Source organism: Pezoporus flaviventris, unplaced genomic scaffold (assembly GCF_033815535.1).
Source record: "Pezoporus flaviventris isolate CSIRO_AGI_PZ_B2104156 unplaced genomic scaffold, CSIRO_AGI_Pfla_v1 ptg000011l, whole genome shotgun sequence".
Classification (NCBI taxonomy): domain Eukaryota; kingdom Metazoa; phylum Chordata; class Aves; order Psittaciformes; family Psittacidae; genus Pezoporus; species Pezoporus flaviventris.
The window spans coordinates 1,233,652-1,251,248 of record NW_026892559.1 but is presented as its reverse complement, the minus strand read 5'-3'; the positions used below and the strand labels follow the sequence as shown (position 1 = coordinate 1,251,248).

The 17,597-nt window shown below is 47.9% G+C and overlaps 1 protein-coding gene across 11 annotated transcripts in view; it reads right to left on the bottom strand.

The window, feature by feature from the left end:
• The window catches only part of TCF20 (transcription factor 20), a 128,628-nt gene that overhangs the window by 59,543 nt on the left and 51,488 nt on the right, over nucleotides 1–17,597 (bottom strand). Inside the window, exon 1 of one of the 11 annotated variants that reach the window (XM_061450679.1) lies at nucleotides 14,398–14,487. The exons of 9 other annotated variants lie outside the window; for them this stretch is intronic. The gene's annotated coding sequence lies outside the window, so the exon portion shown is untranslated. Of the gene's footprint in view, nucleotides 1–4,020; nucleotides 4,112–14,397; nucleotides 14,488–17,597 lie in introns of those variants that run through there. One more of the 11 variants, XM_061450680.1, reaches the window with a different exon arrangement.

The window sequence follows — 17,597 nt, the reverse complement described above, 5'->3', positions numbered from 1 at the left end:
CCGATCTGATCCTCCACAGGGCTTAAGAAAATGCACATTTGGTTACGCACCAGCTTCAACTTTTGAGTCTTTTGGTCTGGCTTCCTTTCTCCCCCCTCCCCATTAAATGAAACCCACATACACACACAGTGAAGGAAATCATATGCTTTTCCAAGTGTCCCAAACCAATACGTAACTTAGATGTATGCAGGAGCGGGAAGGCTCAGCTGAAGAAATCAAGGAGTAGTATAGCTGGCCATGAGCGTGACACAGATGCACCAGCAGTACATGGCCAGAAGACAGAACCTTCATCTCCTCCAGTCAGTCAAGACTGAAGTCTAGTCAAGGACTCTAAGGAAGGGGACCCTTACATAAGCTTGACAGAAACAGAATCTCACATTAGGATCCCATTACCAGAATACAACAGCCTCTGCTGCATGATTTTAAAGAGTACAAACCTCTGCTGACATTGTGTGGGCCCTCTATCAGTAGTACTAAACAGCTTTCTACAAAGAAAAACAATAATCTACATAATATATCGTTATTATTATTAGAATTAGTTAAAAATACTTAAGACCATTTTTTATTTTACAAGTCCAAGAGCAAGATCAGAATTTTATTTTTTTTTGAGAGAGAGTTATTGCCCGAAATAGTCCGGAAAAAAAACAAAAAAACCCTTTTGCTATTGGACAGCAGTTTAGTTACTGGAATGGGAAGAGTTGGTTGGTCTCAGTCCAGTGTCTACCAACAAATCAGCATGCTACTTGGCTCTTCAGAAGCTTCTACATAATCTTTCCTGTCTCAGAGGCCAACTGCAGGATTGGGTAACATGAATTCTCACCCAGGCAGTTAAGGTACATACTGAAGCCTGAGAAGGCAGTGCTGCCAAAACCACCTCGAGATCTTTGAATGTTGTCAGAACGCAGGTTCCAAAAATATTAGTCTAATACCATTCCTAAGTATAAAAAATAACTGAACAGGGTATGAAAAAATAAATACATGTTTTAATTAAAAAGCCACCCCACCCAAACTGAGATTTGGCATACCCTAAATCAAAAGGCAAGATATGCATAAGCTATAAACTCTTAAAAATATCCCTATCTCAAATTACAGGGAAGCCAAGCAAGCAGCATGAAATTATTCAAGTTTATTACATATTATACCCTCATTCCAGATAGCAACCTGCCAAGCTAGTAGAATAGCAACAGGAATTGTGCAGTACAATTCCTGTGAAGGGACCCTTCCAAGAGCAGCAGTACTGCCATTTTGCTGTGCTTCACGGGTGGTTTAGTTAAACATGACCTAAAAAAACGAAGGGAGAAAAGGGGTATACAATGATATTCTTTTTAACATTGTACCAAGAACCCAAAAGGATGACTTTGCACACATTTCCACAACGGGGGGGAAGAGGAAATCCCAAACCTACATATTGCACTCTTTTTCCTACAGACTTCATACTCATATCAATCATAGCAAGAACCACATTAAGAACTTTTTTACTTACGCTGCTTTAAGTCTTTACATTTAATGTGAATGTCCTTTAAAATGCAGTAAAGAGGTTAATAACTCCACAGTTCTTCAGCTGAAGGTTAAGGAAACAACTTCTGACAAGAATAAGAGGCTTGTGTATTAGTTGCAAGGAGACAAGTTTTCTGTTTCATCTGAATAACCTTCAGATCTTTTTTATGCACTATAGAGACAGATTTTCTCAGTTATTAAACAAGTCCTCTCAAGCCTTCTTTATGAAGCATCAGTAACTAAGAAAAGGAAACCCCAGCTCCCTGTTGAAGACACTCACAACCAAGCTGCTCCTAGTGCTGTCAGATTGGGAACCATGCTTAGCCTACCCCAGGCTGCAAAGGCATATTAAAGTATACATTTTAGAAAAATGCAGGTTTCATCAATCGCAAAGCCTCTGATATCTGATTTAGAGATCAAAGCCCAATTTGGGTCTGAGGTCATTCCCAAAACTAGAAGCAGTAAAAATGTACAGCAGCAAGTTGCACTTTTGACATAAAAGGTGGCGGTGTGCTCGCACTCAGAAGATATAGTAGCTTGCTTGTTCATTTAACCAGAAAATACAAAAATATGCATTTCATGTACCAGCAATTTACAGAAACAAGGGAATACTATTCTCCTATCCTCATAACACTAATAAAGTTTAAGACATAGATGACTAAACCAATAAACCACAGAATCACAGAATGGTTTGGGCTGACCATACTAGTTCCAATCCCCTGCCATGGACAGGGACACCTCACACTAGACCATGTCACACAAGGCTCTCTCCAACCCGGCCTTGAACACTGCCAGGGATAGAACATTTACCACCTCACCACCCTCACAGTAAAGAACTTCTTCCTTATACCCAACCTGAACTTCCCCTGTGTAAGTTTAAACTCATTATCCCTTGTCCTATGGCTACAGTCTCAGATGAAGCACCCCTCTTCAGCATCCTCGAAGGCCCCCTTCAGATACTGGAAGGCTGCTATGAGGTCTCCATGCAGCTTCTCTTCTCCAGGCTGAACAGCCAACTTTCTCAGCCTGTTTCACCCAGAAATTATTCCTGCAGTGTGAAAATGTAGCTGTGTTTTTATATGCCAACTAAGCCCAACGCAAAGACAACAGATGAAATGCAGCTTCAAACAACTCAAAGTGAACTAATACAGAACCTTATTTAAAGGAGTAGATCTAAGGAAACAAGCAAACAAAACCTCACAAGTAACAATACTAGTTTTTTATCACATACACTTAGCCAAATGGACTTAGTTCTGCTGTGCAATACCCATCTATAAATCTCAGAAACCAAAGTTATCAAACCAAAGAGCAGTCTAGAAAATCGGTGGAAAAAAATCCAGCTCTTTTCCAATTGAGTTCAGCCAATATGCTACAGACCTAACCCTGGAGCTGCTGCATCTCCACCATCGCGTCACTGTATCGTTCTACAATGAGTAGGTAAAGGTGAGCCAAGTGCTACATGCACATTCATTGCTCAGGAGGCATGCTAAAAATTAAACACTCCGAAGAATTGCCCATGGATGAATCAACAGATGGCAACAAGTCACACAGACATGAACAGCTTTCAAAATGCTAACCTAAACACAGAAACCTCTGCCACTGAGCCTCAATCCCCCCACAGGTACCTGGTATGGTACAATGCTGCAGTTTAAGCAAATTGCCCGCCCTTTTAGTGAAGGAGGAATGTCACGGCTGAGAAAACATACACAAAAAATAAAGGATTCTGATGGTGCCAAATTTACGAACGGAGACAATCACTTGTTGATTCACATGCAAATGTGCTCCTGTTTTCAACTTAATAACAGAGTGACAGTATGATTAGACAGCTCTGATACACAGGCGAAAACGCTTCGGTTACATAACTTTCTCTTATTCCTTCCTTCAAGGTAACAACTTCCAATTGCAGTCCTAAAGACAACTTCCAGCCAAGCAAACAGCACTAACGAAAGGCACCCTGATCCTCACAGCAGACCAAACGCCACATTCTGATCCTCTCTGCAAGTGAACAGTGCTAGGTTAGCCACCCAGAACGAAAAGAGCACTACACACCCCAAGCACTCACAACACAGCCTGTGCCCCTACTGCAGTTTGTGTACAGAGCGCTCCCATCTTCTCCGACATTTTTGATCATTTATGCCTTCAACGGTAGCACCATCTCCAACAGCCCCAACAGAACTTCGCATTTCTTGCAAAAGACTATTTTGAGGATAGAAAAACAGGTGGGCACCTCACCAGGGAGCACAAGGGCCTCTTTAAACACACATAAACACGTTTTTTTTTTCCTTCAAGGGAAAAACGGGATTAACCGTGCGGGTTAACCGTGCTGAGCGCAGAACTTCCTGAGACCCTCTCTCAAGTCCTCCTCCTACCCAGCACTCGCCCTCCACCTCACGGATGAGACCCCAGTCTCCTCCCGCATCACCCAGACTGCCTCGGCCTCCCCGGCGTGGGACTGCTGGGCACCACCGGGCCCCCCTCCCCCGCAGGCCTCCCCACACCGCCACACTCCCGGACCCCCCTTACCTGCGACCCTCCCTCCCCACCCTACCCCCGCCGCCGCCTTCCCCGGCGCCCCCCCACCCCCGCGGCGGCGGGAGGCGCGGGCGGGGCGGGGGCGGCTCAGCAGCGCGGGCGGCGGGGCGCGGCGGCGGACCGGGACCGGGACCAGGAGTGGGAGCGGGTCCCGGGGCGGGGACGCAAAGGGGGCCCAGGGGCGCCTCGCTCCATTCTCCCCTCGCGCACACACACACAGGAAATAACACGGGGTCAGCTGACCCCCGACAGCCAATGGCGGCGGGCGACTGGGAGCATCGCGCGCCAGCGGGAACGGCGCGAGGCGGCGGGTCCCGGCCGGGAGAGGGGGGGGCGCGGCGTGTGCGCGTCCTCGCGTGTGTCTGCGTGCGAGCGCGCGGCCGCCGCCTCCCCTCCCACCGCGCGCTCGCTTAAAGGGGCCGCGCCCCGGTGCGCCGGGAGCGGGCGGGGCGCGGCCTCCGCGCGTGCCGCCCGTTGAGACTTCCCCCACGCACAGCCGAGCCCGGCGGCCCAGGCGTGGCGGAGCCAGAGCAGCTGCCAGGCCGCCTTCGGCCCTGTCGGGAAGGGCCCGTAGCAGTTTCCAATCCAATCGGCTCATAAATCAATACCCGCCGTTCCAGGCCCCCCCCCCCCCCAGGTCATTTTAAGATCCGGACTTATTCCGTTTGGCCGCCCAGGTGGGAGTAAGGCAGCTCACCGACCCAGAGTCCTGGAGCACACCCCGAGCCGGCGGTCAGGCCGCGCGCCGGGGCCAGGCAGGCCCCGAACCAGAGGCACCTCAGCGGAGAGCTTCGGAAACAACATGGAGGCGGCGGGCGGCGCGGGGCTCTCCTCCCCGCCGCCCGGCTGTACCCCGTGGGACAGGCCCAGCAGCGCTCCGCAAGTCCAGCCCCGCTGGGGCAGTTACAAACAGCACTCCCGAACCCCCCGTCAGCGGCGAATGAGGGGGTTAACTAAGACTAACGGCACTTCTGTGCTGGAGAAACGGCTCGGCTCATGGAAGAGTATTCACTAGGTGTTAGTTATGAATTTGTGAGAGTGAAGGGCCAAGGAGGCTGGTGGAAGGCAGCAAGGATGCTCCTCCACCAGCTGACCCTGCGTGCCGTCAAAGGAAGCTCTGCGTGACACTAGTTTCCTCCATCTGCCACTCAGCATTTGACGTGAAAACGCAGGAAGCTGCAGCCTGAGAAGCTCCAAGTGCTGCTGGGCAGGGAAAACTCCAGCATCATTTAGATCTTGCTCTGCCAGGAACTTTCCTGAGCAGGTATCACAGTTTCCATAACCACCCTGTTGCCCAAGCTTTATTCCCCAGATCCTCAGCAAGCTTTATCCTGAGAGAAGGGCCCTGCTCATAGCTTACCCCCAAAAGCAATGGACTGCTTAGAAGGACAGTGTTGTAGGCACAGTCAGGTGACAACTTCGCTGATGGCTCCTCCACAGCTGACTTGCTCTTTATGAAACATAAATACAAACCACCACATCTTGTACCACACATTGTCTGTCAGAAACAATTCACTGACTGCAATTCCATCTAGGTAAGACTGCGATGATGGCAAGAGTCTGGGGAGAACAACTGGAGCAGACAACAATTACATGTGCTCCTACCATGTGTCTTCCAAGTTAACAATGTGCGGGTGTTGGGGACTCCCCAGCTGCCGGTCAGGCACTGGTGTAGCAGGAGTGCCCAGAAAGGACTCACCAGCTCTTCTGTTCCCTTTTGGACTCACAGGCAATGGCTTCCTTTGAAGGAAAGCCTTCTGCTGTCATCTCCTTCAGATGAGATTACAGTGATGTGCTGTACATCAGCTACCTGGGAATTACAGCTACAGCAGGCAGGCGCTGCCTTACAGCATGTGCTTGAGGCACAGTGCTTCCCTTACAAGAGGTGGAGGTCGCTGCTTCCTTCGCCTGAAGAAGCTTCCGCAGCACATTCACCGTCACAAAGTGTGAGGTTGCTTTAGTGGCAGTCAGCCTTAATCTTGTTGACTGCCACGGCATGCTAAGAGCTTGGTTAGAGCAACATTCCCTCTGGGTATCCAGGACTCTGATAAAAGCTGTAATGGGGTGGGGGAACTCGATAAGGTTTTTATAATTTGGTTTTCCGTTATGTGTTTTCTGATTTTGAAGTGAAACGTCAATTGAGGTCAATCTTTCACGTAGATTTATATGGTAAGAATGCTTAGAGCACCTACCTTACGTTAAATTTAAGCTTACCTTAAGGTAAAACCCCTCTGTATATACAAATACATGAGAACATAGCTTATAAAGATAAACTTCGTATATCCAGGTATTTTTTACCTAATGTCCAAAACGAAGTTGCAGCATAAGTAAACACAGTTTTGTAATATGCTCAAAAAGGTCCTGTAAAACTACAAGCACAGCTAACACAAGCATTTCTCAAAGGATCAAAAAAGTGAATCTGCATACTTAAATACCTGCACCTCCAGTCTGCTGCACAGCACCATTTCCCATTTTTACGTGTTAAGGAAAGTACAAAAGGAGCTGCTTTTTAAAAGCTCAGAACTACACAGCTGATTTTAAAGGACGAAATTCAGTTTAAGAAGAACCTGTACCATATATATAGGCAAATGCCAAGCTATTGGCAGCTCTTGCACTACAGTAGACATCACTGGTAATAGACAGGGTCATTAAAAGCACAGAATGAAAACAAAGTTACCACAACAATATTAGTTAAATAGCACACGAGCAGAGATGCTACAGCCTTTGCAGCTTTTGAAGTGAGGTATCAGGCTTTCATGTACAACCCCACTGAGCTTAATGGAGAATTTAATTCTCTCAGAAACTAATTTTTGGCTGTCTGCAGACTCGGATGAAAAACCACTGTCATTAGTACACCTTGTTCACATCACCGAGGTTTTTATTTGCCACTGAACATTTCATTCTCTTCCCAGAAGAAAGAAATTCACCCTTCTGACTTGGCCATTCAATGACAACCCTTGGCCACCATCAGTTACACGAAAAATATGGTTATATATAAAATATATATTTAATAAAATATATCATGCTACTAGGGCTGTAATCCTGCAAACACACGAGCAGGGCAGGAATCCAACATCCATGGCAAGCAGCTCTAGTTCAGGGTAAAGTCATCATTAATATCTATATGCTCTTATCTTAGAAGCAATATGTAAGCAATTCTGAAAAGAAAAAAATACTGGGATTTAAGGCCAAAAGTAGTTCCCCACCAAAATGAAGTCTTAAAGGCTCAATTTTAAAATCAATGCAACAAACTAAACAGGTTTGCATGTAAATTTCATGCAGCAAATACATTCCATCTTCGAAGAGTGCTATAAATTGAGCAGATGTGCTATACCACAGTCATAAGAAAGACTGAAGTCTCTGAATTTAGTGCAAGAAAATTGGCTCAGCCATAACTATACTGAGCCCCTATGGCACCACCACCACAAGAACCTTCCAAATCAAATCCTGCCCGTTCTGCCCAGGCACCTTCTCCCCACCTCCTAATCAAAGTGCTTCTGAGTATAGAGGCACAAAGCACAGACAGGCAGGCAGGAAAACGGCCTCAAGACTTGGCACCCTCCTCTAGTCTGGATGGAAGATTCCGGGAAACATAAAGACCCCTGAGTAGCCCTTAAGGTTAGTGCCATTGCTCCTACCACTGCTGCTGCCCTAGCACACATGTAAGCAACGCTGACATGAACTCCTGCAATGGCAAAAGCAAACATTTGTTTGCCCTTATGCCTGAAAGTAAGGCTTACATTGCATGTCCCTTGCCCCCCCCCCCCCCAGACCCCAGAGAAAAAAGGGTCCTTTTGACCCTAGAGGACTAACAAATGGAGATGGAGTGTAGCCTTCTGTCTTTGAGGTCATCACTTCTGATCTAGCTGTAATTCAGTAATTACTCAGTTCATGCGGCTCTCCAGAAGCATATGTTAGTAGTATGGGGGGGGGGGGGGGGGGGAAGGACAGAAGGATGATACCATTCCTGACCCCAAACACCTCTTATCTTCACACACCCTCTGAGCTCCCTCTGCCTGGAAGCAGGAAGGACAGAAAGTGATATAGCGGGGGTGAGGGGGGGGGGGGGAAATCGATAACAAATTTGCAGGTAACATATGCTGGAAAGACTCTGAGAGCCCCAGTGTTTGTTAGAGGAAATATGATTTCTGAATGCAGCTGGTGGGGTCCTCTGAGAGATTTCTTCTCCTTTACAAAAGGTTTCCTTGCTGGTGAAAAGCACTGAACTAGTAGCACCAGGACGCTGAAGTCTCCGCAGAGTCGGGCACAGGCATGGCACACATCCCCTCAAAGTATTACCCTTATCCTAATGCTTTCCCTTGGTACACAATTCCATGTCATTCTCACCACTCCACTTTTACAGCTTTCATCTTGAGGCACTTAGATGCTATGGGAATGGGCATTAGAGACTGGCTTGAAAATGGATAATACAAAAGATGACAGCAAGATCGGGCACCTACAGGTCACACAACCAGGGACTGGAACTTAAATTCACGGTGGGGCAGCTACATCTTTGAGCAAGTGTAAAGCAAGGGCAGCTGGTCTGCGTCTTTTTCTCCAAGAAAGACATCAGTGTGGCTGCATTCATTAACATTTCCTACCTCTCTCCCTATCTAGCCCCTGGATTTCCCATGCCTTCCTCCTATTTCTTGTAAGCCTACTTCAGATAAAAAGTGTTACATGTGACCCTCCACAAGGGAGAAGCAGTATCAGATGTCTCCCAAGGAACTGCAGCAAAGACAGGGAGGGCTATCCTTGCATTAATGCACCGACACTGAACTTTTCCCCTCAAGACAGCCAAAGGATCTGTGTGCTTGCTGGGAAGTGTTTTGGACAAGCACGGATTCTCAACATACTGACTTCTGCATCTTCGGTTGCATCACTCAGAAGCGTCTCTCCTCCAGACACAAGAAGCATTTCCATAAGCCATAGCATTAGTTCCTACAGCCCAATTCCTGCAACAGAGCAACAACTGGATTGAAAGACTGGAGCTTCTCAAAGAAAGGAAAACGACAAAGCAGCTGAAGGTAGGTAGCATGAATCTTTCTGCTCTATTTTCCAATACTGCAACACTTCCGTCCTCTCATCGTCCTGTTACAGGGACCTGATTCATAAAAATAAGATCTATGTACCTTAAGACCTGCTCAGCTTCTTCTGCTTTTTCCTTTTACCTCCTGCCAAAAAAACACTTCTGGCAGGATCAGAATTTGTTGCTGTGATAGCTATTGTGATGCTGCAGACAAAAGAATCTGAGTTCAGTAAAAAAAGCAAGAAACAAGCTTGACTTTTTAGGAAAAGTGGATCACATTTCCATGCAGATGTCCAAAGTAATAAAAGTGGAAATTAAAATAGAAAGCCACACAAATATGATTCTTAGCAAGACTGTCTCCAACAAGGCAGGAAACACCATCAATAGATCTTCATTATCTGAATTGCTAAATGTATCTAAACAAAAGGAGAAACTCAAGTATTAGAAGAATTCACCTTTTAAAGTGGTCTTAAATAAAACTAACTTTGCTTTGCCTGATCATGTTTTACAGAAAGGGATTTTTTTTTTCTTTTACTTCTGCTGGCCTTTTACAGAGGTTTCATTTGCTGGGTTGTTTTTTTTTCCTGCCTACAGGGAAGTGGGAATTTCCAGGCTTAACAAGCTTAAATCCCCATGACATATAGTCCCAAATTCTAGAGGCAACTAAGATTTTGATTCTGACTTTGCTCCCTGTTGGCTTCCTCCCTGATGCATGCAGTAGCAGTTTTGAATCTCAGCTGTTCCAACAGAGGGAAAAAAAGGTCCCTGAAGAAAAAGCATTCCAGTCACCCTTCTGCTACCACACTCCAGAATTCATGCACATGAAACAGCACATAAGAAGGGCCTGCAGCAGCAAGAGGGCATCAGACTGGACCAAAACCAAGGTCTTACACATTCATCTGGTAAGAAGGCTATATTTATATTGGGTAGTAATGCAAGGGTCACAGAAGGTATACATTGCATGAAATCTCATTAACTTCTAGTCACTGACTTTGGCTTTTTCTGTCACATACAGTGATGTTCTCTGGTCCCGATTCATCAGAGAGATCGGTTTATTAAAAATAGTTTTAAAGTTCTACCACTATTTACTTCTGTATCTCCTACTGCTAACAGAACATTAGGAAAAAAAACCCTACTTCAAACACAACCACTTTAATTACTTTGTATCTCGAGACTCATAAAAGTATATTCAATGCTCAAACCCTCTAATTCTACATTTCAAAAAACATTAATGTCTTATTTTAGTGCCCAGCATTAAAGTCATGCTCAAATCCAAGTCAGTTTAGAGCACATGAGAACATACAGAACTTATGACTTCAAACACAACAGATTCAACTATTTATGAGCACCACCGACACCTCTGGGGTTGGAAGAAGGAAGTATATTCCCTGCATGTCACCTAACCCAAGTGATGGCAATGCCTTAAAAGCCATCAGGTAACAGGTAACCATCCTGGATTAAGAAAACCAGAATTTCATTTTGTAAAGACTGGACAGACCCATCTTTATAGAGTCCAAGGCACACAGTAAAATCTCAAGTCACTTCTTTCTATTTCAGGATTCAAAGAACTCTTCCAGTTGCCTACTGAAGTTCAGGTTCAAACTAACAAAACCTCTGCTTATGTACCAGGGCTTTCATCATCTCTCTTGAAGAGACTGTCTTCTGCAGCTGGGAATCCTGTGGGCATCCACATTTGTCCCAAGAGGTAATGAGGACTCAAGGCCTCCATCTAACCTTCCTGTAAATGTGCTCAGAGTTGTGGGTTCCATCAGGGCTCTGAAAATAAGATAAGCACTTCTTCTTGGGACATGACCAGTAAGCACTGAAGCAAGAAGAGAAGCCTCCTCAGCACTCACAGTTCATGTCGACCTACCAATTTAATGACCCCCCACTGTCTTTAGCAAGTTTCAAACCCACAGATAAGAACACAAGCTATCCCAACACAAATGAGGAGCAACAGCATTCAGGGTGGCTGCAGTTCTCAAGGTAGTTCCCTAATAACCCTGCCTGAACCCAGGTATAATGGAGAGACATTGCTTACACTGGTGATGAGAAAGCATTTCGTCAGGGGTGAAATTTCGCATTCCCTGAGGTACCTGCCTAGAGCTGAGGGGTGTCCCCCCCATTAGGGCCAAGCCTTTCCACAGCAGGGAGCATGGCATGAGAGAAAGGATGACTCCTCTTCTCCAAAACCGGGAATGCTTTAAACTCACAGCGTGATTCATTCCACAAGCTGAAGATCGAGGTGTTGGCTTACTCCTAATATTGATGGAAAAGGGTAGTCACCCTATTCATAATCAGCCAGCATTATCTCATCTCCAGAAACAGTAACTCAGCAGCCAGCCTTAAGTGATAAGTAGGGGGTTTCCTTAACAGTCTTCTTCGTTGAGATTGAAGGGTGTTTTTTTTTCTTTAAGAATTAAAACAAACAAAAAAAAAATAGAAAGAAAGAAGAAAAAAGAAGTGGTGGTAACAAGAAAGGGAATATCTTAACAGAAAGCCGGTGTGTGCGTGTGTGTAAAACCAATTAACGCTTTCTGCTCATCCCCCTTCACCACTGCATGTAAATTCTCCTCTGATATAAGCATTGCCTGCTTAGGGCTTTTTGAGAGACCCTTGCACATCCTCACTGATTACTTCCCCTGCTCAGGGAGACAAGACTGTCCTTTACCCTAAATGCTTTTATCCTCTTGATGAGGTCTCTTACCCAGCTGGATCCTGCCTCCTTCTCCCACTGCAATCTCTGAGCCTGTGAGAAGACACCTGGGGACCTTCCACTTTACTTAGGAAAGAGATTTAATCCTTTCATATCCTAGCATGGGGCTGAAGTGATGCATGCCTCCCCCTCCCCAAACACCTATGGTTACAGTCCTGGGCGATGGATGTCCCCAGCTGAAGAGAAATCAAAGGAAAGAGTTTACTCCGCTTTTTTCTGCCTTTCAGGAGTCATTTGAAAGCAGGTGTAGATAAAGAACTGAGGAAAACCCCACAGGGGACAATCCTGCCATACCCAGACAAGATGATGAGGCTTAAAATCTCTGCCGTATCTCATTTTAGCTAAATCACATCCCCAGTGTCCTCTGCCCTCAGTTTCGCAGGGTGCACATTTTGCTCATTGCCCTCCACCTCCCCGGCTCACAGGCAGCGTTTGGTCACATCACTTCTGTCTTCCCTGGGGAGGACCCCCTCAATGGGTCGTTTGACTTAATTCTCAAGAGGGCCTGCAGGGTGATTCCAGGCTTCAATTCCCAGCCAAGCCCGGGTGGTGACTCAGACGAGCCAACAGACAGCACTCAATGCAGACAATGATTTTTTTTATCTTCAAAGTGCTTTACAAACTAACAAATCCTTACTTCCCTCTCTGAGAAAAGAAAGGAAGGGGGTGGGGAGAATCCCTAAACATCACCTCTGTGATGGAGCAGAGATGTAAATAACCCCGAAAATCCTTTAAGGTCGGAGAGGGGGCAGAGGAGAGGAGTCCTGCTGTGCAGCAGTGCGTTGGGTTTGGGGTTGTTTTTTTTTTGTGGTGTTTTTGGCTTTTACATCGAAGACCTGGATCTGAATCCTGTTTCAGATCACTACAGACAGCACGGTAGGACAGAGGCTGTAAGGCTGTAGCCAGCAAGTCCCTTCCCTGAGGGCCATGAAGGTGGGGGTCTGAGAAGCAGGCGGCGGTACATGGGTGTCTTCCAAGAATCCACTTGCCTGTTCAGACTGCAAAAGTGCTGCACAATTAATTATACATCTGTGCTACAAAAGATCAGCTCTATAACTGCAGGGGGTGCTATTCATCAGCCTTGAAACGCACTGGCAGAGGACAGCCAGGGTCCAGTAGTTGAAATAAAGAAATAAATAACTACAAAAGCAGGATGCGCTCTGGGTGGTGGGGGGTGAAGTGCAGCGGCGGGACCCAAGTGACCGGGAGCAGAAGAGCGTGGCGCTGCAGCCGCTCTGGATGCGGCGCTTTGCCCCGGAGCTTCCCCAACCGGAGCGGCCGAGGAGCCACCGGTCACCGGGGTGAGGTGTGTAGGCAGAGAGAGCAGTGGCAGCGAGTAGCCTGCCTGACACCTGCATGCGCTTTTCCTTCCTCAGCCCTCCCCTTTCGAGGAGGCAGCAAAACATCACGTTCCCAGCAGCGAGAGTGTGGTCCGAAGTGGCTTCATCGCAGGGGCAAATCCTCAAGGATACCCCTTCCCTCATCCCTTTCTTTTGAAGCCCCCCTTTCCTGGAGCGGGCATTTAGCAAGTACAAATACACCACAACGTTAGGCATCCTTCCACTGTCACTCTCCACTATCCTTCCTCCTCCAGACACACACACTAACACAAAATGACGGCTTCCTCAGTAGACTGAATGAGCAAAGCCCTCGCCACGATCCTTAATTGTCTGTGCTTTACTCTCTTGCTCCAGTCATATTATATCACAAAACTCAAAGCAGCCCACCCACTGCCCCGGTCTTTGTCCAAAATCTCAAGTGAACAGTAAATTGGGCACAGGGAAAAAAAAATGCTGAAGAAGAAGGGAGGGGCAAGCTAGCCCCCCTTTTTCTCCTCCCCCCCCCCCTTTTTTTTTTCCTTTTTCTTCCTTTTTTTTTATGTTGAGGTTGCTCTTTGCTGGTGCACCCACACTGCTATTGTCAGTTAAAAAAACAACCACCACCAAAATCCCTCCCCAGAAGACTGAGATATTGAATAAATCTTATCTCACAGCCCTTGAGAACGTGACCCTGAGGCCCTGCCCTTCTCCCTCCTGCTGTCCCCACGCATGCCGGGGAAATGGCAGGCCCCCACCCCATCCACCCCCCTGCTACTTTCAACCTGCAGAGCCAGAGAAAAATAAAACCGCATCCAGAACCAAAACAAAATAACAGCGAAAACCATCGTCAACGAGAGATACAGGGGAAAGCATGGGGGGCGGGGGGTAAGAAGCCCACACACACACACAGGCATAAACCCCATAACCCATTTATGTCGGTCTCGGAGCAAGCAGGAGCCAGACTGCAGCGAGCAGCCAACAAACAGCTGGGGCCTTTCAACAGGGACAAGGCGAGCGGCCCCCCGTGCCCGGCCACGCCGGACCCCGGCCACCACGCGTCCCCCGCTGCCCACCCGGCCGGGCCCCCAGCCACCCAGGCAGGCACCCACCCGGTTCCCCGCGCACCCGGGGTGGGCACGGCTGCGTCACTGGGGCGGGTGACACGCACAGGGCGCCGCAGACACACGGCCGCCGCCACCGCCACCGCTGCGCGCGTGGTCGGCCAGAGCTGGCCTCTGCAGGGCAATTTTCCACTCTCAACTTTGAGGGAGAGGAAGAGGGAGATAAAGCCCATGTTACTGTACCTTTCTGGCATCTTTCTCAGCTTTCCCTGCTGCTTCTCCCCACCCCCTTCCGATTTATCTCAGCTACTGGTTTTATAAACCGAGAGGGTGGAGGGGGGGAGGGAGGGAAGAGGAGGGGGCTTTTTTTTTTCCCCCCCTCTCCTCTCAGCCCCGTCTGCACCTTCTTCCCGAGCCCGCCGGTGAAGTCACAAGACTGAGTCTCTGACATCACACAGAGCCCACAAACGCCGGATTGTGACTTCACTGCAGGGTAGAACAGGGAGGAATAGGAGAGGGGAGGGGAAAAGGCTCTTATTCAAACACATATCTGCAGTAGTAACAAAGGGAACTCGGGAAATGGCTGGCCAAGAAAACGGCTTTTTTTCTTTTTTTTTTTAATTTGGTGTAAAACATACTCTCTTTTCTTGCGATTTGTTTGGTTTTTTTTTCCCCAAATAAAGTTTGTGACCACGATGGTAGTATCTTTTCAAAGTGGTCTGAGCAGGACAGACAGCAAGCGCCAGCCCAGGTGCCAGCCCCTAGTGCAGAACAGGCTCCCACCGCCCTTTTGGGACAGAGCCACCCTCCATGGCCGTGCTGGACCTGCTGGGGCTGGAGCAGGACAATGTGCTGGGGTGAAAACTGAGAGGTGCTGGCACGGGAAAGGCTCTGGGGGAAATTAATTGAGAGGAAGGGACGGAAACAGGCGGATGCTGAGGGTCGCGCCTGGGATGGGCTGGGAAGGCAAATGCAGAGAGCCACCGGGCAAGCAGGGCCACCCGTTGCAACCAAAGACACATGGCAGAGGTCTGGGAGCCGTGGGCCAGCTGAGGTAACACTAACCAGTGTGCACTTGGGGTTTTTGTTTTCCCACCTGAGGATCAGAAACCACTTTTAAACTATAATTGTAGTAAAAGAGGTGGTAAAGGTCAGAGTTAAGGTAACAGAGTTGTATGTGAGGCCTAAGCAAGGCAATAGGGTTAAAGAGGGAGGTTTTCAGTTCCCTGGTGTATTTTTAGCCCTGGGGAGGGGCAGGGAGCCTGGGGTAGGTGAGCGAAAGGCCAGGAGCCTTTGAGGTACTCCCAATACAATGCTTGGATGTTGCTCTGGGAGCAAAATCTGATACAGACTTCTGTAGTCATTTCTGAAATAAAGCCCAAGAGAACAAAAAAGGAGTATTAAGTAACTCTTGGCTTACCGTGGCCTGGGAAGGTTTTGGGGGGTTTTGGTTATTCAGCTTAAGGTTGTTTTTTTTTAACACGAATTACTTAAAATTTAACACAGCCTCAAACATGTTGAAAAATTATCCCCCACCCCCCAAAGAAGAGAAATCTGTTCTTTTTCTTTGAAACGGGTATTTTTTGTTTTCCCCTCTTTTTGAAGCAAGGCAGCTCAAATACTTGCACTGTGCTTAATCCTGCCTGAAGGCCAGGAATTCAGAGGGATAAGCCAAGGGCACAGCCACAGCCAAGTGAAATAACAAAAAAAAAAAATCAAGAATTAAATAGTGCTAATTGCAGACAATGTTGTGTTTGTAAAGTTACTTGAACCACAGAGCCAAAGGGGAGGGAGCCTGTGCTCCTCGCAGTATGTCCACTCCTCTCTCCAGCCTCCATCCCTGCCCTCAATGAGACCTACAAAGCATTCCCCAGCGCCATGCCGACATGGATGGGAGGAGAAACCAGCGCTGCCATCACCGCCTGCCCTTCCTGCAACCTGCCAGTGCGGCAGGAGGGAAACCTGCACCTGGAGCGTGCAAGAAGCGAGGAGGAAATGATCCAGATCCCTGCCAGGAACCGGCTGGCAGGTACGCTCCTGGCTTGTGGCTGCCTGGTGGAGGGAGCACCCCACGAGTGCCCAAGGTGCCTCAGAGGGCTGACAACATGCGCAGGGGAACTGCAAGTCCAGCAGCAGGCAGGGGTGAGAGGTGCTTGTAGGAAGCTTGAACTCCAGTGGCTCTATGTGCTTCCAGCATAAAACCCAGGCACCCGGGAGGATGCTCTTCTACATGAGAGCTCCTCCATGGCTGAAGCCTCCCTTCCCACACCAACTCTGATCCCAGTGCCTTGGGGCATTGCCCGAGCCCTGGCACAGTCACAACTCCAGGAATGATTTCCCCTGTTGTTTTATGGCTTCTCTGTGCCAGTACAGCAATAAACCAGGCTGCAATGGAAGGGACAAACTCTCCTGCCTCTGCTTGCCAAAGCGAGGGAAAAGGTACGAATTGCAAGCAGGAAGGTCCCCATCTGATCTTGTATACTCCAGGAAGTCTTGCTCCTTCTTTGGCCGCAACTTTTCTACCTTTTTTATACTGACTGAATGTCCTTTCATCATTTCTAATTGTTGTTTTTCCCACCCTGCTGATTGCATGAAACCTCCATGTTTACCTGCTCCTCCTCTCTTGGGGAATCTCTCTCAAGCCGCCCGTGGCGGGGAGGCAACATGGCTGCCACTGCACCAGGATGCCAGCAAGGCGAGGAGGTGAAGGCGGGAGAGAGGGAGGCACCGGCATTTGTTGGGAAGCAGAATAAAGAATTGGGGAAGAGGAAGGAATCTAACACATGCACACCGACTAGCATGGGCTTGCTCCAACTTGGCCCAGAACGCAATTACCTGACTTGGAGGCCGGCCAAAGCCTCCCAGGCTAAGTCCCTCTGCACTTGTGCAAAGTGCTGTCAGAGCTGCTGGGACCATGAACAGTCAGGGCTTCGGCAGCGCATCTCATCCAGAACAGAGAAAGGGAAAAGAAAACCCCAACCAAGAGACAGGGCAGGGACTGAATGGGCTTATTTTCACACAACTGCAATTGTTTTGTTGATGCGGAAAGGTAATTAAAAAAAGTTCTGATTTCAAACGTGCCACAGAATTCCCAGAGCCCGGAGGCTGCTGCTTAGAGGCAGATTAATCACACTGAATTCTCCATCTAGATATTGCATGCACTCCAAACTCCCACCGCTAATAGCTCTAATATTCTCCTCAGCGTGTGCATGCTGCTGGTGTTATGTTCCAGGAATATTAATTCCCCAACTCAAGCTCCTTTCGCTTGCGCATGTACCCTAAAGGCTTGCTGCCAGGCATGGGGAGATTATGGAAAAGAGAAAACAGGGCTAGAGGAGAACCGGGGTGCAAAGGTACTGGCTGGAACTCCTCAAGGAAAGTCATTAATGTTCTTTGGATAAGCAAGCCATCCAAATAAAATCTACCTGAAGGACAAGTTCTTT